General features: G+C 42.8%; 1 protein-coding gene across 2 annotated transcripts in view; it reads left to right on the top strand.

The window, feature by feature from the left end:
* The first annotated feature begins 22,781 nt into the window (after positions 1 to 22,781).
* Positions 22,782 to 25,063, top strand: part of LOC139375255 (bcl-2-modifying factor-like) — a 28,015-nt gene continuing 25,733 nt past the window's right edge. The window contains exon 1 of one of the 2 annotated variants that reach the window (XM_071116871.1): positions 22,782 to 22,892. The gene's annotated coding sequence lies outside the window, so the exon portion shown is untranslated. The remainder of the gene's footprint in view (positions 22,893 to 25,063) is intronic. The other variant, XM_071116870.1, reaches the window with a different exon arrangement.

Here is a 25,063-nt window from a genome sequence, read left to right as displayed (position 1 = left end):
ATCCAGAGGCAATTAGTGTTCCAACAAAGTACAGCAATCGGTGATTAATGGAACGATGGGGGCTATAGCAGAAAATCTAGACCAGGTCGGTGGAATTCAAAGTCTGTTTTCGTTCTACTCTTCTAGACTCAAATATATAACATGAAATATATAACATGAAATATATAACATGAAACATGTATAGAGCCATGTATGCACTTTATATTCCAAGGACCAGGAGTAATACAGGAGTAATAGACCTAGCGTTACACGGACATTTCTTTGCATGGTTCTCCAAGATTGTGTCCCCTGTGTTCTCAGGTAAACCTAAGAGATACGCTCACCTCACAGTCTCATAATAGTACAACAATCTTGGAGTACAACTATAACACCCGGTGACAAGTTTGTGCTTTTTGATATTGCATAGACACATTGTGCTGCGAGGTAAATCTGTCTGTCAGAGAGAACGCAAAAGTGTTACATTTGTGTAAAAGTTAACTCAATTCAACAATCTCTAGAAGAATCTACTATAAATGTTACCAACCTCAAAATAGGATAATTAAGGAGACACAAATAGTATTTTCACTGGGCTTCTCTTCCAACATATGAGGTAGAGAGGCACCCGCCTGTGGCAGTTGAACATTTCCAGAAACGTATTTATGCATAATTCAGATGTGGCTGCTTTGCGTGGTGTATTGTTGTCTCTACCTTCTTGCCCTTTGTGCTGTTGTCTGTGCCATATAATGTTTGTACCATGTTATGTGCTGCTACCATGATGTGTTGCAACCATGTTGTTGTCATGTTGTGTTGCTACCATGCTGTGTTGTCATGTGTTGCTGCCTTGATATGTTGTAGTTTTAGGTCTCTCTTCATGTAGTGTTGGGTTGTCTCTCTTGTCATGATGTGTGTTTTGTCCTATATTTATATTGTTGTTCTTTTTCACCTCAGCCCCCGTCCCCACGGGAGGCCTTTTGCCTTTTGGTAGGCCGTCATTGTAAATAAGAATTTTCTTCTTAACTGGCTTTCCTAGTTAAATAAAGGTTAAATACAAATAAATAAAAAATAATAATTGGGAATTTACATTCCAAGAAATTCCCGTATCACGCAAGTGTTTCGGGGATGCGCAGAACTGTACAGGAGTCCGCACACTCGCAATGGGAAATTCCCACCCACAACCGTGCACCTAAAATGATTTTGGCTGAAGACAGATAAACTACAAATCACTAGTAGGCTATGTTAGAAACTTATGCATATTAAACCATAATGTATTAGCTAAATATAAGAGCCTTTAAATATTGACATATCTACCCTATTTGGACGGGATTCATTCTATTGGGGGAGGTCGGGAAATGTAAATAGGCCTATGTGCACAAGCACAAATCACCATATTGCCACGACTTCCGCCGAAGTCGACTCCTCTTCATGTTCGGGAGGCTTTCGGCGATCGACGTCACCGGCTTTCTAGCCATTGCCGCTCCATTTTTCATAATTCCACTTGTCTTGTCTTGTTTTCATTTCCCAATCAATCTACTGACTTTTGGAGTGGCAATATTGTCAGCTACTACCCTCAGTAATAAAATGGCCACCAGATTATTTACATTGACCCCCCTCCCCTTTGTTTTTACACTGCTGCTACTCGCTATTTATTATCTATGCATAATCTCTTTACCCCTACCTACATGTACAAATTACCTCGGCTAAGCTGTACCCCCGCACATTGACTTGTAACCGGTACCCCCTGTACATTGCCTCGTTATTGCTATTTTATTGTGTTACTATTTATTATTTTTTATTATTTAGCAAATCATTTCTTATCTCTATTTTCTTAAAACTGCATTGTTGGTTAAGGGCTTGTAAGTAAGCATTTCACGGTAAGGTGAAGGTAACGTGTTCGATGCATGTGACAAATAACATTTCATTTGATATGGTTAAATTCCTTTGAAGGATGGGGATACATTTTTTGGAAGGGAAAGGTCACGGCGATAATGTTGGTATCCTCACAGAAGGTAAGAAAACAAAGGTTTTAGATTCTAATTGATCTGACCAGTTAGATGAAAACAAAGAAAGGTGACCACCGCTGAGCCTGTTCAGCACACAGCGCTCAGAGCTAGCTGAGGTGGGGGGTAGGGGTGGTGGGATTACAAACACAAGAACCCTTCCGATATTTGCCTTGTTTGATAAATCAATAAAGCTGCTTTCACTTGAACTTCTCAAGGAAGAGTGACCCAGAAACGGTGTCTAGCTCATTAGCAGTAGATCTGCTATGCCTGTGTTCATGTGTTCCCTGCCATAGCTACAGTGGAGAGCTATTGCCTATGGGAAAAGTGAAAGGGCAAATTGAGAGGATTGGAGTGACGTTATTATTGTGAAGGTAATTGGCACAGTAAAGAGAAGTTAGTTTGCCATCTGGCCTCCCATCATCAAATATTTAGGTTAATCCATATGTTGTAGAGGTTTTACGCATGAATATTTAACATTCCAGCAGCAGAGATGCATATGATGTGGACTCCATACCTTCTCTGACTGACACCCATGCTCATGAGAGGTTGTAAGTGCACTCCCAACCCCTCTTTTCTGCTTGATTATAGCATACATTGATATTAATAAATTATGTTTTGAGAAGATAAATCAAAATATATCGATTTCAAAACTGAGCAGCACTACAGAAATCAAAACTATTAAGCATGACTTTGTTGGCCACCTGACACAATGCAATCCAAGCATCAAAGGCAAAGCTGGTTGTCTATGGGGAAAGGTCGACAGTTAAGGTACACAGTGGGGGATCCATACATACATCCACAGCTGTATGTGACAGATGTGGGGAGCATCCAGGGGTGCGCTGCACAGGTTCAAGCCCAAGGCTACCATGAACGCAGATTGTATCATGGTTATATATATGGCCTTTCCACAGAATTGGTCTAACAAGGCGCTTGTGGATGGATTTGTTCTCAAAGGATGTTACAGATCCTACAGTGCTTATTACACCTGCTGCTTACTGTATTATGTTTGTCTGTAAAGTAATATGGAGCATACCACTACAATTGATGTGCAGAAAATATAAAATGTGCAACTGTGTCTATAGGAGATTAATTGTGTTGGTTCAATGTTCTCAACTAAATGTTGTCCTACTTTCTCTGAGAGGAGCGACTGTCCCTCTCTATTAATAATAGACATGTACTACTGATCCAACTCATCAGGCAGCACTATCATGCTTTGATGTTTTTTTTAACAACCTACCGCCACTATTGATCGTAGAGCACATAGAACTGTCATCAAAGGGATTCCTCTCAGGGCGGTCGACACCAGGTCACTTCATACACCAGGAATGTGGTAAAGCACTGGTCAAATATTCTCTTTCTATCCTATTTATCAATCTCTTCTGTCTTTGGTCCGTCCTGTTTTCCAATGCTGCTGGTATGGGTGAAAAGTTCAGAAGGATAAACAAAGAACCCACAGGCATGGAAATGACATCACCTGACCTCCAAGCATAGGATGAGTTAAACAGCAAAGCATGCTGCTGAAGGGGAATCCACCAAAATAAGTCATTACTTTGGAGCTTTTTTAAAGTTAACATGGCATTTTCCCTGTTATGTGCATGATCACATACCCTAACTGCACATGTCTCTGGATGATGACTTCATTAAAACGCTGATTATGGCTTGCCTAGTTTAAGGTTAAAGGTTAAATAAAAATATGGTTCACTGATTATATTTTTTTTCCTCAAATAAACAAAATATATCCATTAAGTAATGTTTTTCCTTCCTGGTAGTAGTTATTTTTATGTATGGCCTTGATCCATGTGCCAAACAATTATGGACATCTATACAGTATACAGTATTAGTGCAGTAATGTACTTTATCATCAAAGGATTATGCACGATACATACCATAACATCACAAACCTTCAATGATGCCCAGAGGTTAATGTATAGCCTTATAGCAGAGATCAACTAGATTCAGCTGCAGGCCGATTCTATCAAGAGCGGCTGGTCAGGCGCCGGAACATAATTACAAATCATTTGTAGACTGCAAATTGGCCACAAGAAGCCCGAACAGATATACTATTTGACTAAAACATCATTTCTAATCTTGATTACATTTGTATACAATCACGTGTCTCTAAATTATGCGTGGGAATACTTTGGAAAAGTCTTGGGGGGCCAAATGAAACTGCCAACGGGCTGCCAGTTAGGGAACCATGCTATACAGGTTACCATACACACGAGGAGTGGGAAAGAGTTTAGGCTAATTCTATATTCCATATTGATGTGGAAGACGTCACACACGTTCCACATGCTCTCACATACTCACTACTGGGCACCCCATGGTTGAATCAACGTTGTTCCCATGTCATTTCAACAAAATTACTTTGAACCAACGTGGAATCGACGTTGAATTGACGTCTGTGCACAGTGGGTCCATATATATTAGTACATTCATCTCATGAAAATCTCATCAGTAGTTGTTGATTTGATTCCAGGATTTTTCTTTAATTGTGATACAGCAAAACTTCCAATTGATGAAAGCACTTGCAGTGGGATGACAAGAATTACGATGTGCATATCCAATTCATATGAACACATAATGGTATCTAAGTACCTGTGTAAAAACACACATGGCAATATATAGTCCATTTTCCTTCGACAACACTTAAAGTCATAATCATTACTGTAAAAGCCACGCATTTTTCCATTATCAATATCACATAAGTGCAGACTTGGGGCCATGTGCTCAGAGCCTGCCTGGCCAAGTGGAATTCTCCTGTGTTGCTGTTGCTGATGTCCAGTCCAGAATGACTGACAGCACTTTTGTTTTCTGTCTATTAGTGAATCTGACTTCATCATTACCCACGAGGGGGTTCACGTAACCCAGGTTAGAGGTCACTACACCCTCCCTCCCATCTACCATGCCAACAGTCTGCTGGGCGGGCCTCTAAACCCAGTGGACGGAGTGACCCCACCCCTGCAACCACACACACATACATACATATACACACACAGGCACGCGCAGAAACACACACACACACAGCAGACCTAGTGTATGAGGTCAATGCACCCAGAGAACTGTGCATCTCGGGGCTGTCTGGGGACCTGGGGGTGGTGGGGAGCTCTTCTTGGCGTTGGTGTACATTTTTAATGGAATATACATAAAAAAGCATTCATGTACTGATATATGATGTTGTCCACCAGCTAATATTTCAGTTGGCAGTGTATCAGATCAGGCTTGATTTTCTATCTCTGGTGCTCCTCTTCAATGAATAATTCAGCTTTAAACCTTGTGACACCTCAAGCGTATTCCATTACAGTATCTCACCATGTTTTCCTCACCAGCTCATTTAGATTTTGGCCCCGATAATGATAACCATTATTTGAAACTGATAGAGATTAATAATGAAGAGGCTAAGATCACATTGAAGATGACAAGGTATTTTATATCATTGTGTGTATGTGCCTGCATGTGTGTCTGCGTGTGTGTTTATGAGATCTTGATGAAGACTTTCTCTGTTGGTGTGACTGTTGCCTGTTTGTGGCGATGAGGAGAAATGGGAGCTGGCTGTGTCTGAGGTCACTCTCTGATTACCTGTCCCTACTCAGGGTCAAATTACTCTTAAATGTGTTGTTTACACTTCTACTGCTATTTTTGGGCTGATACCAACTTCAGATGACAGATCTTAATTTGACCAGTTTCTCAGAGCAGGAAAATAATCCTGCAGCAACAGGAAATGTGAATTATAAATAATGGACATGTTTTTTTTAAATTTTTTACATTTATCCCTTTTTCATGGTATCCAATTGGTAGTTACAGTCTTTTCTCATCGCTGCAACTCCCGTACGGACTGGGGAGAGGCGAAGGTCGAGAGCCGTGCGTCCACCACGCACGGACATTTCCTGCAACAACAGGGTGATCAAATTAAGATCCTACACTTGTATGCTGAGCCTAAAAGACGACATAAAGCAGTGGACAACGACTACGCAGATTTCCATATGTTTTATAATAGATGGCACCAATGTGACCGGGACAACATTCAATGACTGGAAAAACTGGTCAAATTGGTAAAAATGAAAACTGTATTAGGGTATTACCTCAAGCAATATATATTGTCTATGTGTTTTTCTATTAAACTATTTCAATTGACACACAGGAATTTATTTAAATATCCATGTCATATCCATGGCATCATCCTTGTGCATTACAGGGGCTGAGTATGCCAGCCGTTTGGGTGATTGAAAATGTAAGCCATTCTATGAATAGCTCAAAAAGCATGTTTAGAAAATGCACTCTCATTCAATCAATTATTTCTCCTGGTTGAACTGATTTACCTCATAAACAGAGAAATCAGCCTAATAAGATCAGGTCTAATTGTTCTTCAAGTCACAGCTTGAAGAAAGGAGATATTGGAGTTTTTTGTTAATACTGTATCTCCTGCATCTTTCAGGAGTGGCTAAAGTTACTGCTGGCTGGAGTCCTAGAGCTGGAATGACAAGCGGAGGATAATTATCCAGGCCGGTGTAAGTACAAATTGCTGGGACCGGGGCTTGAAAGGGCCTGCTGAAGCATGTCACTGAGGTTTTGGCAGATTATACTGGAGCTCTCCAGGTGGCCCTCAGCTAACTCTCACTGATCACCCTGTATGTGTGCACCAACACTCACACACATTTACACAAAAGCCCACACGAGTGCAGATGTGCACACACACATGCAGATGCTCTTATACACAAACAAGACCTATTTAATCATCCTATTGTTTTGTGATGGTAAAATAAGTATCGCCAGCATGTAGTCCTAAAAACTGAAGATTAAATGGGATTTAAATCCTTTGCATTGCCATATTTTGCCAGATACTCTACTTATAATAGGGCCCATCAAGCCCAAGGTGGCCTGACCAAAATCACATTTTATGTCCCAATATTAGACTACTTACCCTGAGCGTGAATGACATCATGCTGACTCTAACCTGATAACCAACCAACAAAACCGGCCGCTGTTGTTGTGTGGATAAAAGATTAAGCTTGATTATATTCTTCTGCTCTTTGAACCAGAAACTATGAGGCCAGGGTATCTGGGATAAAATAACTAACTTGCTGAGAAAGCAAAAACTTTGTGGACTTCTACACATCAAAGGCTTGAGTCACTTTTGGCTGTACTTTTGAGACTTCTGTCTGGTGGAATAGTAAAAAAGTGTGTGTGTGTGTGTGTGCTATTTCTGTTGGCAGGGGATGGTGTGATTTTCTTTTTCAGTGTGGGTGTTGACCATGTCTGGTGTCAGGTAAGGGTCTGTCTGCTTCCTACATTGTGTGAGATAATGAAGTGTGATTAAATATGAATCCTAGGTGTTTAGTAGCAGAAACTAGATCCACACAGCCCAGGCGGTAGAATTAGGAACTGATGACAGATGCCATCAACGATCCTTTTCCATACAGAGGCTCTTGACTTTACCTGGACCTCCACATGGGCCCACTTTCAGACAGACACAGGTAATTAACCTCCTATAAACAAACACTGATCTACTTACAGGACCATGGCGCTGGCCTGTCTCTGTCTCTACTGTAAATTCAAATGGACATATTTTGTATATAGTAGGTCTGTACTGCCCATTGACTGTCAAGTCATATTTGAGATGTTTTGTTTGATCATTAACAGATTTTAGTAAAACTGCCTCTGGCAACTGATGTTATGAGTGAGGTTTGTAAAAAAATAATAAAGTAATAATAACAAAATGAAAAAAAACTGGAGAGAAATATCAGAATATCAAAGGTTCCTAAGAGCAGTATGACGCCTTATTATTGGTGGAGATGTGTGAGAGAACAGCCTTTGTTAGTTTGAGGGCTCTTTGTATTGTTATAAGCCTAGTGTCAGATTGACTCATTCACAGGGAGTGGTCTCCATGCTGTTCATCCACTGTTCCATCCTCTCCTCCACCATGGCCACCACTGGGCTGTCTTCCCTCTACTCCCTCACTTCAGAGAGACAGTCATGTCCACAGCTGTTTGGACATGCCCGCCTTGTGGGGGAATTACTTTAATGTGTGCCTCACATCGGACAGGGTGTCTTTGTTAAGGCAGGGTGACAGGTCAACTCTCCCACAGTCATCCTCTATGTGTGTGTGTGCGTGCAGACGCCAGACGACTATGTGTGTGTATGTCTCAGATCTTCTCAGATCTTCACAGGACTAAGCAGATCACAACAGCTCCACACACCACTCAGGGTCTCACTAAGCCATTATTCAATCACTCTCCACACACTGGGTAACCAATGGCCCCAATATCTGAAAACTCTATCAACTGTTTGGGAGATAGAGAAGGCATTCCAATTGATTCTGGCATCACCCGAGTTAGGAGAATCTTTGGATTTTAATGGGTCTTAAATATGTCCTACAGAGCCGAGATGAAAGGAAGAGGACATGTTCCTGCAGTCACAATGGCGTTCTGATGGTGGGCAGGTCAGGGAAGGTTTAAGAGTAGCAGTCAGAGATGCTACTTCATTCTTCTCTTCGCTCCTCAGGGAATCCCTGTTGTAAAGCAGCCAGAAATGTAGATGTTTGTAATGGCTGAGAAATACAAGATGCACATAGCAACAGACCTAACATACTTGGCACAGAAATCAATCATTTCATTGAAACAACGTGGAAACGTTGATTCAACCAGTGTGTGCCCAGTTGGATGGCTCTATTTTCAAGTAACATAGAGCGTGTCTGACAATAACTGTGTGTTGTTGCTGTCCTGTCTGGTTTGAGTCAAGCTGTTTTGTGTATCATGGATTCTCTCCTGAGGTTGATTTGACCCGATTGAAGAGGCTAATAAGCCAGATCTAATAGTTTGGATGTCAACAGGAAGATCATAACAATGTCACATAATTCTCCAAAACAATATAGAAATCCATGTTAAGGTCTTCTGTTGGACGGCATTCATAATCATGAGCAGGACTTCTGATGGACACTGACAGATCTTAGGTCAAATCTTAGGTCAAAGCCACTGAAATGATTTCCACTCTGATTGACTGATATGCAGTACATTAGTAAAGACATTGACAAAGGGCTGCACACTAAGTGACTCCGGTGATCTCATAGACTCTACCGGGATTATATTAGCGGCTTAAAAGTGCAAACATAGAACATACCAAGATACCGCAGTAGCTTAGATTGCAATTGAGGCTAAAGATGTTACATATCTCAACAGCTCCTACAAACCGTAGACACCCACAGCAAGGCAGTGTGATGGTTTTGACGTGGGTGGGACAGGGTCTGGCATTGACACTTTAGGGGACAAGACTCAAACTGGGAAAGAATGACCTCCAAAACAGAACAAGGCCCTTTGTATAAAACAAGTGCTGCGAAGAGCTAGGGATGGATGTATGTTTACCTGACAGAGTGAAAAGCTGTCCGTTTGTGTCTGGCCTCTCAGTTACCAGGCCAGATCATGTGTCATTGCTTCATAACCAGGCAGTCCGTCCTCCTCACCTTCATGATTTCCCTTTCGCTCTGTCTGAAGAGGCTGGGGTCAGACACACATTACCCCCTACCCCCCACTGCCTGTTACATTATTCAACCTGTCTTCACCTGAGAACACCTGCAAAGGGCTGCAGTGCAGACAGACAAGCACCTTGTCATTTCTGTCTCCAGCTAAAGAAAACCAACCTGGAAATAAATACCATGACTATAGGCTAACAATCATTTTGCTGGGCTGTAACATTTGATATCCGATTTTCTGATACAGTATGTCTGGTATGATGCCACGGGCCTAACTAAAAGCAGCAGTGAGTTGGAATAATAATAGTGGTGCATTACAAAGCAATATGATCTTTGAAAATCCTTATCACAGGTTTTTATTAAACCTTTGGCATGTGAAATCACAGTAACTGTAATAAAGCTTTAGATGTTGCATTTAAATGTCTGCCGGTCATTCAGCTCTCAACAAAAACAACAGATCACTTTGATGGTATGACAACAGACTGATCCAGCAGAAGGCTTATGCAGAGCAGTGTGTGTGTGTGTGTGTGTGTGTGTTTGCGTGTGCACCATACTGCTCTCTTGTTATGTTGTCCCTGATTCTGCTCCAGGTCCTTCAAGCTTGAGCCTCCCGTCCTTCACACCTCATCTTAAATTGTCGACATTGAGTGTTCTTGACCCTGTCACGCAGTCGTGAGACACCCCTTAGCACAAACCCTACCTGTTTTGATGAATTCTTGGAGGAATCCTGAAATAAGGGGGATGGCAGAGTAAAAACGTGTGGTGTGCACTTAGAGAAAGGACAGAGAGCTCTGGGTGTTTCCTAGCGCCAATGACACAAGGGCAAGTCACTGGGGGAACAGCCTCTGAGGACAAGTGGAAAGCCCCCTCGGTTACCAGGGTTTCTTGAATGTGATCTCTGCCATTGGGTCAGTTTACCTTACTTGCCTCTTCTAACTGGCTGGCCATGCAGATGCAGTTGCTATGGAACATGTCCATTTTCTAGGCAGGATGCACATGCTGGACATGTTTTGGTGCGCAACGGAATCTGTGTGTGAGAGAGTGAGAGATAGATAAATAGATAAGGTACGATGGGTTTTTGAAGTTGTTGAGGAAGTGGAGCATTTGATTGTGTGTGTGTGTGTGTGTGTGTCTGCTCTTCTCAGTCTTTTACAGAGAGCTGTCAGAAAGTGATGCTGGCTTTGCCTCTCAAGGCTTCTGAGTCTTCAATGGAATCTTGTTTATTCCCCCCCCCCCCATTCACAGTTGATGACAGTATTTTCATAATCATTCATAGAAAGCCTTTATGCAACATAGCTTGTATCAATAAACAGACAAAATATAGATTGTGAAGGAAATATGCCCATAAACAGGTGCCACTAGAGATTTAAAATGTTTTGTTGACTGCAATATTTATGCTCCTAGATAGCGTAGCCGGAGAGATGCAGCTCTATTAAAGCAAAATGCCTATATGTATAGGCATGTATAGCCTCTTGGGAGTAGCTTGGGGACAAAATGAACCTGACTGCTCTTCATGTCTGATACATCACACTGAATGGCATACAACCCTATTATCATTCATTACTACTTGTTTAATCATCCAACATTTTATTTTACTTTTCTCCATTGAACTGGTTAACAGAGGACTTAAACCATGAGATTAACCATTGATGTAAATGCAGATATTTATCCATCACCTCAGAGTGAGGAGATAAATATTGGTGACCGCCTCGTGAGCCTTGTGAGCTTGATGAACTGGCAGAGGGCCAGCAAACTCAGCATTAACTCTGGGTGGAGTTGTCCCTGCCTCTGGGGTTCAAGACAGAGAGCACGACTCTGGGTTAAGCTCAGGCCTTCTGTGGACCAACATAATCATATTTCTCTGTTTATACATCAGCTTTAGAAAATAAATCAAATTAATCCCAGGCAAAAATATAAACACTTCATCTGGCAACAAAAGTATAAACACAGGCTATAAAATGTAATAGCAGACTAAGCCACTCTGCTTCCTAAAATTACATGGTGTTGTAGACAAAAACAAGAGGCTATTTAAGGATCTGACATAATACAGAACTGTTGTCAAAGCTGTCAAATAGAGTGCTGTTTGGTTTCCAGAGAACAAGACATTCAAAGAAATGAAATTAACCGTTTGTAAGGCATGACTCATTTCCCTCAAAGAGAGTTTGCTGACTCAATTGGAAAGGTGCCGGCATAAACACTTCATGACAGCTGCACTGTCAAAAGGTTACTTCTCAAATGACAATGGGCAGGCAAGAATAAAATGACAGTTTTAAACCCCTGTGTGTTTATGTTTTCTTATGGGACAATATTCTACTTCCACTGGTTTGGCAGGGGCCAATGATGACCTATTATGTCGCAATTACTACATGTGTATGTACTAGATTATTTTTGCTCTTAATCAACTTGAAAGTGATTCATTGAAAACTCCTGTTTTGTTTTGTTGATGCACGAAGCATGTTGCCATCATCAAAGCTTCATCTCCTCTCAGCTTTGTTTTTTTTCAGTGGTCGCTCATGCAAGAGTGATCAAATTCCATTATAAACTGGGTGGTTCGAGCCCTGAATGCTGATTGGATGAAAGCCGTGGCATATCAGACCGTATACCATGGGTACGTCAAAACATGTATTTTTCCTGCTCCAATTGCGTTGGTAACCAGTTTATAATAGCAATAAGGCACCTCAGGGGATTGTGGTACATTGCCAATATACCACCTCTAAGGGCTGTATCCAGGCACTCCGTGTTGCATTGTGTTTAAGAACCGCCCTTAGCCGTGGTATATTGGTCATATACCACACCCTCCCAAGCCTTATTGCTTAAATATCACACTGGGAAAAAAGCCAACCTCTTTTCCACGGAACATCTCCACCTCCCTGAATACACTGCAGGAGGGACAAAGACCAGGCAGAAAGTCCAACTCATTCAAAGTGGACAGAGCGAACCGCGACTTCTCACACAGCCCCCTTCCTGGGACATCACAGTTGATAGAGTTGGGAGCTAGAGGAGTTGGGGGCAGGGTGATTGTCTTGTTCTATGAGAGAATTCAGGGTCACGCTCTGCCCCAGCTGTCCAAGTGTTTATTGATCAGTGATACCCCTGAGGGGAGGAGGGGAAGCAGATCATAACAACCAGCACCTGCCCTGGTCAGCTCTGCCCTGGTCAGCCCTGCCCTGGTCAGCCCTGCAAACTGAGCTGAGCCCAGGACTCAATGCGCACTGCATCAAAATTGGCCATAATAATGGATGTCAAATAAAGGTAACATGACAGGCTGGCCTGATATGTTTTGTCAGGATTCCAGTCCCAGCGAGTTCTGTTAGAGAGATGGGAACTCTAAAAGCATTGCCAAATTCAATGGCAGGCATTTGGGTAATATGATCATATTAAACAACCATAGTTTATGTGTGAAATAAATTAAAGACATTATTATCTCTCTGCTGATTTCATAAGGGAGGGAGGCAGTGCCGTCTCTGCCTATACGCAGACTAGTGCTGCATGTAGGGCCCCAAACACTAAAGGCGTCCGCATGCTTCCCAGAAGAAAACAATATGGAAGAGTTTCTGTATATATTATGACAGCATTTTTTTATGTTTTTGTTTATTTTGGACTTTTGGACTGTCCGGGCACACACATTTCTTTCTGGAGGCAAGCCGAAGTCGGTAGCTGAAGTCTACACCCCTTCGTCAGTGATTGGTCAACAGTAGGGAGTCTTCAATAAAATCTTTGTTGTCATTCAACGACAGACTACTAATTTTCATGCACATTTTTTCATTGAGAAATACTGCACCAAACATCTTAGCTAGATGTAAAATTGCTCAACTAAAATGTGCTCTGCAAACACGTCAAAGTTAATTATAGATTTTGTAATATTATTATATATTTTTTACCCCTTTGTCATGAGATCTTCTGTTGAATCTGACAATTCATCTTAATGGTTGTTCAGTCGTCTCAAATAAAACTGTGAAGGACCTCGGCGTTACTCTGGACCCTGATCTCTCTTTTGACGAACATATCAAGACTGTTTCAAGGACAGCTTTTTTCCATCTATGTAACATTGCAAAAATCCAAAACTTTCTGTCCAAAAATGATGCAGAAAAATTAATCCATGCTTTTGTTACTTCTAGGTTAGACTACTGCAATGCTCTACTTTCCGGCTACCCAGATAAAGCACCAAATAAACTTCAGTTAGTGCTAAATACGGCTGCTAGAATCCTGACTAGAACGAAAAATGTTGATCATATTACTCCAGTGTTAGCCTCCCTACACTGGCTTCCTGTCAAGGCAAGGGCTGATTTTTTGAGGTTTTACTGCTAACCTACAAAGCATTACATGGGCTTACTCCTACCTATCTCTCTGATTTGGTCCTGCCGTACATACCTACACGTACATACCTTCACAAGACGCAGGCCTCCTAATTGTACATAGAATTTCTAAGCAAACAGCTGGTGGCAGGGCTTTCTCCTATAGAGCTCCATTGTTATGGAATGGTCTGCCTACCCATGTGAGAGACGCAAACTCGGTCTCAACCTTTAAGTCTTTACTGAAGACTCATCTCTTCAGTGGGTCATATGATTGAGTGTAGTCTGGCCCAGGAGTGTGAAGGTGAACGGAAAGGCTCTGGAGCAACGAACCGCCCTTGCTGCCTCTGCCTGGCCGGTTCCCCTCTTTCCACTGGGATTCTCTGCCTCTAACCCTATTACAGGGGCTGAGTCACTGGCTTACTGGTGCTCTTTCATGCCGTCCCTAGGAGGGGTGCGTCACTTGAGTGGGTTGAGTCACTGATGTGATCTTCCTGTCTAGGTTGGCGCCCCCCCTTGGGTTGTGGCGTGGCGGAGATCTTTGTGGGCTATACTCGGCCTTGTTTCAGGATGGTAAGTTGGTGGTTGAAGATATCCCTCTAGTGGTGTGGGGGCTGTGCTTTGGCAAAGTGGGTGGGGTTATATCCTTCCTGTTTGGCCCTGTCCGGGGGTATCATCAGATGGGGCCACAGTGTCCTGTGTGAATTTAAGTATGCTCTCTCTAATTCTCTCTTTCTCTCTTTCTTTCTCTCTCTCGGAGGACCTGAGCCCTAGGACCATAACTCAGGACTATCTGACATGATGACTCCTTGCTGTCCTTCATCAGCATCCTTCATCAGAGTTCTGCTCAACAGCTCTCCACTGCTCCGCGATGTACAAGAAGTATGAATGCCCTGATTTCTGCAGAGGCCGTATTACCATAAATGATGAACACGACCAATACAGACGCCAGATTGCCCATGTAGCACTTTTTAGGATGTGACAACGAAAAGGCAGCAGACAGACCTAAACAGTATGTTTTAGTTGGGAGGTTTTGTAGGGTGACCTGATTTGGAACTATGAAAATAATTTTGTCAAACAGACAAATCAGAATCTGTTTGGACAATTTGTGTCTTTTGAAAAGGAATTATATGAGGCTATGTATTATTGCAACCAATCATGTACAGCTTTTAATAAACCATACAAATTAACATTGGCTATTAAATGCTCCAGTAATCAAGTTTTTGACATTTTAGTATTGTGCACATGATGGTGGGGGGTAGGCAGAGATGGTAGGGGGACTCACAACTCAAACGCATCATCTTTTGTCTATGTAGAGTACAATGATGGCAAGGTTCTTTAACTAGTAGTCACAAACCACCTGAATATTGATATTCATTATACAGTGCCTTCGGAAAGTATTCAGACCCCTTGACTTTTTCTAAAAAAATTTACAGCCTTATTCTTGTTACAGCCTTATTCTAAAATGGATTAAATGCATAAAAATCGTCAGCAATCTACAAACAATACCCCATAATGACAAAGCGAAAACAGGTTTTTAGACATTTTTGCAAATTTATTACAGATAAAAAACAGAAATACCTCATTTACATAAGTATTCAGACCCGTTGCTATGAACCTTGAAATTGAGCTCAGGTGCATCCGGTTTTCATTTATAATCCTTGAGATGTTTCTACAAATAGATTTAAGTCCACCTGTGGCAAATTCAATTGTCAGAGCAAAAACCAAGCCATGAGGTCGAAGGAATTGTCTGTAGAGCTCCGAGACAAGATTGTGTTGAGGCACAGATCTGGGGAGGGGTACCAAAAAATGTTTGCAGCATTGAAGGACCCCAAGAACATAGTTGCCTCCATCACTCGTAAATGGAAGAAGTTAAGAACCACCAAGACTCTTCCTAGAGCTGACCGCCTGGACAAACTGAACAATTGGGGGAGAAGGGCTTTGGTCAGGGAGGTGATCAAAAACCTGATGGTCACTCTGACAGAGTTCCAGGGTTCCTCTGTGGAGATGTGAGAACCTTCCAGAAGGACAACCATCTCTGCATTACTCCACCAATCAGGCCCTTAAGGTACAGCGGCCAGATGAAAGCCACTCCTCAGTAAAAGGCACATGACATCCCGCTTGGAATTTGCCAAAAGGCACCTAAAATACCTTCAGACCATGAGAAACAAGATTCTCTGGTCTGATGAAACCAAGATGGAACTCTTTGGCCTGAATGCCAAGCGTTATGTCTGGAGGAAACCTGGCACCATCCCTACGGTGAAGCATGGTGGTGTTAGCATCATGCTGTGGGGATGTTTTTCAGAGGCAGGGACTGGGAGACTAGTCATGATAGAGGGAAAGATGAACGGAGCAAAGTACCGAGAGATCCTTGATGAAAACCTCCTCCAGAGCGCTCATGACCTCAGACTGGGGCGAAGGTTCACCTTCCAACAGGACAATGAGACCTGAAAATAGCTGTGCAGCAACCCTCCCCATCCAACCTGACAGAACTTGAGATGAGATGCAGAGAAGAATGGTAGAAACTCCCCAAATACAGGTGTGCCAAGCTTGTAGGGTCATCCCATCGAAGACTCGAAAGGTGCTTCAACAAAGTACTGAGTAAAGGGTCTGAATACATATGTAAATGTGATATTTCTGTTTTTTTATTTTTATTTATAAATTTGAAACATTTTCTAAAAACATTTTTTGCTTTGTCTTTATGGTGTATTGTGTGTAGATTGTTGAGGAAAAAAATAATTTAATACATTTTAGAATACGGCTGTAACCTAACGAAATGTGGAGAAATTTAAAGGGTCTGTGTACTTTCTAAAGGCACTTTATGTTTCTCGAAGGTGATTGAGAAATGAATTGTTACAACAACAACACTTTCAAACACCCAGCACTTGGGAAACATAGACTATGGGTGGCAAACCCTCCTGGAGAGCATGCAGGATTTTCTTCTAGCCCAATCTTAAATGGAGTTCACCCAAATGACAAAATATGACTGTATACTTTAAATGTCATCCTCCAAAAATGTCAAAGTAAAAAAGTCATCGAATTTTGAGTGTCCATTTAATGTTCAAAGCATCCTGAATACACCTGAATACACCTTTATTTTACACTCTTCCACACTGGTCATAGGCCTAAGCCATGTCAAAATACCTAGAATTGCAGGAAATTAGCTTTAATCATCCAGAAGTGGTGCTCCTAGTGGCCGGGGACTTTAATGCAGGAAAACTTATATCAGTTTTATCTAATTTCTACCAGCATGTCACATGTGCAACCAGAGGGGACAAAAACTCTAGACTACCTTTAATCCACACACAGAGATGCATACAAAGCTCTCTACCACCCTCCATTTGGCAAATCTGACCATAATTCTCTCCTCCTGATATCTGCTTACAAGCAAAAACTAAAGCAGGAAGTACCAGTGACTTGCTCAATACGGAAGTGGTCAGATGGATACCAAGATGGCGTAGCAGTGAAGACGTGTTTGTTTGTCCTCTCGTGTACTTTTGTATTTTTCATATTTTTTGTATAATATATATACATATATATATATATTTCAATTTATTTTCAATCTCTTTTCGATTTTTAATTCGATTATACCTTCGGTAACCTGCCTCACCCAATGTGATACGGAATCGCTATTATTTTAAATTTTAGAACACATTCAAGAACCTCCAGAAGCTAACCAGCTAATTAGCTACAACCTATTTAGTCATTGTTAGCCACTGCTAGCGGCTTTTACCTTCTGCAGAGATACCAGGCCTGTTTTTAGCCTGGATAATACTCGCTAGTCTACCAGTATCGGACTGTCTCTCCACAACAACGCCGGATTCCTGCCGTAATCCCTGGACCACTACTTCTGATCTTCACAGCTAGCTCACAGCTTGCAGCTAGCTAGCTCACAGCTAGCTTGCACTCACCTTGGTACCCAGTACCGAAGCTATCCCTGAGGCCCACCTACAGGCCTACTCAGCTGGTCACCCGAACCCCACTCATACACGGCTAGAGCCCAATACTCTACCGGATCCTTGCTGTAAACTCTGGACCTTGGCACCGGATCACCGCTGCTACCGATTGGATAAAGTGGCTAACGCCACTGCCACGAAGCTAGCACCAGTTAGCCGTGAGCCAGGCACATCTCCCGGCTAGCAAACTAAATTCCACAATACCTCTTTCGCCATCTGGCTTGGATTCTCTGTCGACGCGGCGCCCCGCCGCACCACCACGACTGGTCTGCCGATGAATACTCCATCCGCTGTGCCTTCATCCGGCCTCCGTCGGAGAAGACGCTCCTACTAGCCCAGGGCTACTAACTTTAACTTTGCTTTTTTTTTTCAAGCAGAAATTTGCATCCTGTAGCTCCAACTCCAAAAAGTTCTGGGACACTGTAAAGTCCATGGAGAACAAGAGCACCTCCTCCCAGCTGCCCACTGCACTGAGGCTAGGTAACACGGTCACCACCGATAAATCCATGATAACCGAAAACTTCAACATGCATTTCTCAACGGCTGGCAGTGCCTTCCGCCGCCATTGTCGCAACCCCTATTACCAGCCTGTTCAACCTCTCTTTCATATCGTCTGAGATCCCCAAGGACTGGAAAGCTGCCGCAGCCATCCCCCTCTTCAAAGGGGGAGACAGCCTGGACCCAAACTGTTACAGACCTATATCCATCCTGCCCTGCCTATCTAAGGTCTTCGAAAGCCAAGTCAACAAACAGATCACTGACCATCTCGAATCCCACCGTACCTTCTCCGCTGTGCAATCTGCTTTCCGAGCCGGTCACGGTGCACCTCAGCCACGCTCAAGGTACTAAAAGATATCATAACTGCCTTCGATAAAAGACAGTACTGTGCAGCCGTCTTCATCGACCTGACCAAGGCTTTCGACTCTGTCAATCACCATATTCTTATCGGCAGACTCAGTAGCCTCGGTTTTTCTAATGGCTGCCTTGCCTGCTTCACCAACTACTTTACAGACAGAGTTCAGTGTGTCAAATCGGAGGGCATGTTGTCCGGTCCTCTGGCAGTCTCTATGGGGGTGCCACAGGGTTCAATTCTCGGGCCGACTCTTTTCTCTGTATATATCAATGATGTTGCTCTTGCTGCGGGCGATTCCCTGATCCACCTCTTCGCAGACGACACCATTCTGTATACTTCTTGCCCTTCCTTGGACACTGTGCTATCTAACCTCCAAACGAGCTTCAATGCCATCCAACACTCCTTCCATGGCCTCCAACTGCTCTTAAACGCTAGTAAAACCAAATGCATGCTTTTCAACCGTTCGCTGCCTGCACCCGCACGCCCGACTAGCATCACCACCCTGGATGGTTCCGATCTAGAATATGTGGACATCTATAAGTACCTAGGTGTCTGGCTAGACTGTAAACTCTCCTTCCAGACTCATATCAAACATCTCCAATCCAAAATCAAATCTAGAATCGGCTTTCTATTTCGCAACAAAGCCTCCTTCACTCACGCCTCCAAACTTACCCTAGTAAAACTGACTATCCTACCGATCCTCGACTTCGGCGATGTCATCTACAAAATAGCTTCCAATACTCTACTCAGCAAACTGAATGCAGTTACTAAAGCACCTTATACCACCCACCACTGCGACCTGTATGCTCTAGTCGGCTGGCCCTCACTACATATTCGTTGCCATACCCACTGGCTCCAGGTCATCTACAAGTCCATGCTAGGTAAAGCTCCACTTTATCTCAGTTCACTGGTCACGATGGCAACAACCACCCGTAGCACGCGCTCAAGCAGGTGTATCTCACTGATCATCCCTAAAGCCAACACCTCATTTGGCCGCCTTTCCTTCCAGTTCTCTGCTGCCTGTGACTGGAACGAATTGCAAAAATCGTTGAAGTTGGAGACTTTTATCTCCCTCACCAACTTTAAACATTTGCTATCTGAGCAGCTAACCGATCGCTGCAGCTGTACATAGTCCATCGGTAAATAGCCCACCCAATTTACCTACCTCATCCCCATACTGTTTTTATTTATTTACTTTTCTGCTCTTTTGCACACCAGTATATCTACCTGCACATGACCATCTGATAATTTATCACTCCAGTGTTAATCTGCTAAATTGTAATTATTCGCCTACCTCCTCATGCCTTTTGCACACACTGTATATAGACTCTTTTTTTTCTTTTTTCTCTACTGTGTTATTGACTTGTTTATTGTTTACTCCATGTGTAACTCTGTGTTGTTGTCTGTTCACACTGCTATGCTTTATCTTGGCCAGGTCGCAGTTGTAAATGAGAACTTGTTCTCAACTAGCCTACCTGGTTAAATAAAGGTGAAATATATATATATATTTTTTAAAGATGACGCAGATGCTACACTACAGGACTGTTTCGCTAGCACAAACTGGAATATGTTCTGGGATTCATCAAATGGCATTGAGGAGTATACCACCTCAGCCAGCAGCTTCATCAATAAGTGCATTGACGAAGTCGAACCCACAGTGACCGTACGTCCATATCCCAACCAGAAACCATGGATTACAGGCAACATCATCATAGAGCTAGAAGCTAGAGCTGCTGCTTTCAAGGAGCGGGACCCTAATCCGGACGCTTATAAGAAATCCCGCTATGCCCTCAGACGGACCATCAAACAAGCAAAACTTCAATACAGGATTAAGATTGAATCCTACTACACTGGCTCTGACGCTCGTCGGATGTGGCAGGGCTTGAAAACTGTTACAGACTACAAAGGGAAACCCAGCCACGAGCTGCCCAGTGACGCGAGCCTACCAGACGAGCTAAATGCCTTTTATGCTCGCTTCGAGGCAAGCAACACTGAAGCATGCATGAGAGCACCAGCTGTTCTGGATGAAAGTGTGATCACAACCTCGGTAGCCAATGTAAGCAAGACCTTTAAACAGGTCAACATTCACAAAGCCGGGGGCCAGATGGATTACCAGGACATGTACTCAGAGCATGCGCGGTCCAACTGGCAAGTGTCTTCACTGACATTTTCAACCTATCCCTGACTGAGTTTGTAATACCTACATGTTTCAAGCAGACCACCATAGTCCCTGTGCCCAAGGAAGCGAAGGTAACCTGCCTAAATGATTACCGCCTGTAGCGCTCATGTCTGTAGCCATGAAGTGATTTCAAAGGCTGGTTATGGCTAACATCAACAGCATCCTCCCGGATACCCTAGACCCACTCCATTTCGCATACCGCCCAACAGATCCACAGATGATGCAATCTCCAACCAGGACAAGAGGAACACCTAACTGAGAATGCTGTTCATTGACTACAGCTCAACATTCAACACCATAGTGCCCACAAAGCTCATCACTAAGCTAAGGACCCTGGGACTAAACACCTCCCTCTGCAATTTGATCCTGGACTTCCTGACGGGCCGCCCCCAGGTGGTAAGGGTAGGCAACAACACGTCTGCTATGCTGATCCTCAACACTGGGGCCCCTCAGGGGTGTTTCCGTAGTCCCCTCTTGTACTCCCTGTTCACCTACGACTGCGTGACCAAACACGACTCCAACACCACCATTAAGTTTGCTGACGACACAACAGTGAGTAAGCCTGTTCACCGACAACAATGAGACAGCCTATAGGGAGGAGGTCAGAGACAACAACTTTTCCCTCAATGTGAGCAAGGCAAAGGAGCTGATCGAGGACTATAGGAAAAGGTGGGCCAAACAGGGCCCCATTAACATCGACAGGGCTGTAGTGGAGTGGGTCTAGAGTTTCAAGTTTGTTGTTGTCCACATCACCAACTAACTATCATGGTCCAAACACACCAAGACAGTCGTGAAGAGGGCATGACAACACCTTTTCACCCTCAGGAGACTGAAAATATTTGGCATGGGTCCCAAAAATCCTCAAAAGGTTCTACTGCTGAACCATCGAGAGCATCTGACTGTAAGGCTCTACAGAGGGTAGTGCGTACGACCCAGTACATCACTGGGGCCAAGCTTCCTGCCATCCAGGACCTATATAGTAGGCGGTGTCAGAGGAAAGCCCCAAGTCATAGACTGTTTTCTCTGCTACCGCACATCAAGCGGTACCGGAGTGCCACGTCTAGGACCAAAAGGCTCCTTAACAGCTTCTACCCCCAAGCCTTAAGACTGCTGAACAGTTAATCAAATGGCAACCTGATTATTTACATTGGCACCCCCTCCAATAGTTTTTTTACACTGCTGCTACTCACTGTTTATCATCTATTCATAGTCACCTCACCCCTACCTGCATGTAAAAATGACCTTGACTAACCTGTACCCCCACACATTGATTTAGTACTGGTACCCCATGTATATTGCCTCGTTATTGTTATTTTATGGTGTAAGTGTTTATAGTTCTTTACTTTAGTTTGATAAATATTTTCTTAACTCTTTCTTTAACTGCACTTTTGGTTAAGGGCTTGTAAGTAAGCATTTCACGGTAAGGTCTACACATGTTGTATTCGGCGCAGGTGACAAATAAAGTTTGATAGGGGGCAATGAAATTCACATAGAAAAGATCACTCCAAGCTTTCAAAAGTTGGCAGCCCTGGACTCTGGTCATTGCAAAACTATTGAGTGGGCATAGTGTAACCTATAACATTCAATGTTTTTTGTCACTCATAATACTACTGACATTACTCTTATTATACAGATTATACAGTAATACAGTAGTAGTCTATAAACCCTTTGTGCTCACTTGTTCTTACTTTCATTGATAGCAGCTCAATCAGCTAAGAATAATCAATAAACCGAAACAGTTTCGTGCACGAGGGAATTTCAAAACCGAAGCTGTCTCGTGCACAAGGGAATTTCCCGTCCACGTGTCTGAATACACTATTTTGAAGGCGGGATCAAAACAAACACTCTGATTGGTTATGAGAACAAAACGCTAAAAATATCTTAAAGGAACATACACGAGTCACGTTATAAAACAATAAAAATGGCCTAACGTACTGATGCTTCTTTAAGACCACTTCAATTTAGCCTATTTTTTTCTGTGTTCACGCCCTGTTTGAGGGCGGGTGATTTTCTAGCTGACGACTGTGAAATGAAATCAGCTTGTTGCTATTTGTCTCACACAGAATAAAAGTTTGCGTGGGGTGATACTGAGTACGGACTAAATCCATTTGGGTTTACAGTGAAAATATACCCTTTTCATTTTTCTATACACTAAGGACTATCTTGGGGTGAGTTCCGAGTCTTAATGTATCAAATAAGATTGAACACTGTCATTAACCTGTTGTTTTTACCTTGTTGTTTTGCTGGTCTGCATAGTTTGAAAGACCTGCCTGTGCTGTAAAATCGTGGACATTGTGTGTCATCATTGAGCCGCTACATTGTCTCTCACAACATCCCTGTATAGCCACTGGGATAAAGTGACTTTACCGACCATTATGTGGCTATTTCTCACCGATATGCCATCGGATGAATATTTTACTAACTTTTGTCTTGACAGTAGTTGTTGGGTGTTGTATTATGACAACAATCGTAGCCAACCTTGTATGCTGTTTTACTTTTCGCGCTGCGATCTCTGTAGAGCTACCGTCTGTCGGCACGGTGTCGGCATTTCCAGCTTCTGGTTGGTTTACTTAAACTCTAAACAAACACGCAATTTAACCAGGGACTCACACTGGAAAAGAGCACATCTATATTGTCGACTATGTAATTCGTTCAACTTTGATTATTAACGTGCATGGCTTATAAACAAAGGAATAAGCAAGTTTAATAAAACAGCTATTACAGGTTGTTCTGAAATAATCCGAGCGCGTTACGATAAAGAAGAGAATAAAGATTATCTGCGGCCGCACAATAAATTAGTTGAGAGAGACGGTTGTCATTGTCATATCTCACAGTTTAGTGTCTCTGAGGTAGTATAGCCCATATAATGTCAGTTACCTGAATGGTTTTAGTGTCCTTTGCCTGACCCACCCGTCTTGACCACACTCCTTATCCAAAACCTCACTTTCCCAAATAACTATATGCAGGGACACAGATAAAGAACTAGTTGTCACTGTCAGATTTCCAAATAGTGTGATGGGGGTAGATAATTATTACAGGGGGCTGCATGTGTGTCTCTGTGAGTGTGTATGTACACTGTATGTGTGTAGTGTTTTTTGGGGGGTGATGGTCTTCTTTGTGGTGTAGGGTCTTCTTTGTGATGGAGAGTATTCTTTGTGGTGTGTACATGACTCTGAGTATAACGTTCAACTATGTGTTGTTTATGACATTAGTGCTGTGTATGGGTGTGAATGTTAAGTTGAGCTGATGTGAGTGTGTTGTCAGTATCTGTGAAGGTGGTGTTTGGAGTTGTATTAAGTGATAGTAGGCTATTTGTAAGTCCATGAACCCAATACAGTAGGGGGAGCCACTGGCTGACACACTCTTAAAAGGGCAGACTTTGGTCTGTGGCAGAGAACTGAATGGAAGTAGTAAGAGAAATAACTTAAGTATATATTTTCCACATTTTGTTATGTTACAGCCTTGTTCTAAAATGTATACAATAATTTTTTTACTCTCATCAATCTACACATAATACCCCATAATGACAAAGCAAAAACAGGTTTTCAATTTATTTTGCAAATGTATTACAAACAAAAAACAGATACCTTATTTACATAAGTATTCAGACCCTTTGCTATGAGACTCGAAATTGAGTTTAAGTCATCCTGTTTCCATTGATCATCCTTGAGATGTTTCTACAACTTGATTGTGGTCCACCTGTGGTAAATTCAACTGATTTGACATGATTTGGAAAGGCACAAACCTGTCTATATAAGGTCGCCCAGTTGACAGTGCATGTCAGAACAAAACCCAAGCCATGAAGTCGAAGGAATTGTCCGTAGAACTCCGAGACAGGATTGTGTCGAGGCACAGATCTGGGGAGGGGTACCAAAAAATGTCTGCTGCATTGAAGGTCCCCAAGAACACAGTGGTCTCCATCATTCTTAAATGGAAGAAGTTTTGAACCACCAAGACTATTCCTAGAGCTGGCCGCCTGGCCAAACTGAACAATCTGGGAGAAGGCACTTGGTCAGGGAGGTGACCAAGATGGTCACTCTGACAGAGCTCCAGGGTTCCTCTGTGGAGATGGGAGAATCTTATCAGAAGGACAACCATCTCTGCAGCACTCCACCAATCAGGCCTTTACGGTAGAGTGGCCAGATGGAAGCCACTCCTCAGTAGAAGGCACATGACAGCCCACTTGGAGTGTGCCAAAAGGCACCTGGAGGAATCTCAGACCATGAGAAACAAGATTCTCTGGTCAAATTAAACCAAGATGGAACTCTTATTGCCTGAATGCGTTTGGAGGAAACCTGGCACCATTCCTACGGTAAAGCATGGTGGTGGCAGAGTCATG

This window comes from Oncorhynchus clarkii, chromosome 19 (assembly GCF_045791955.1).
Source record: "Oncorhynchus clarkii lewisi isolate Uvic-CL-2024 chromosome 19, UVic_Ocla_1.0, whole genome shotgun sequence".
Classification (NCBI taxonomy): domain Eukaryota; kingdom Metazoa; phylum Chordata; class Actinopteri; order Salmoniformes; family Salmonidae; genus Oncorhynchus; species Oncorhynchus clarkii.
Note: the sequence above shows the minus strand (reverse complement) of the source record. Positions and strands in the feature narration are given on the sequence as shown.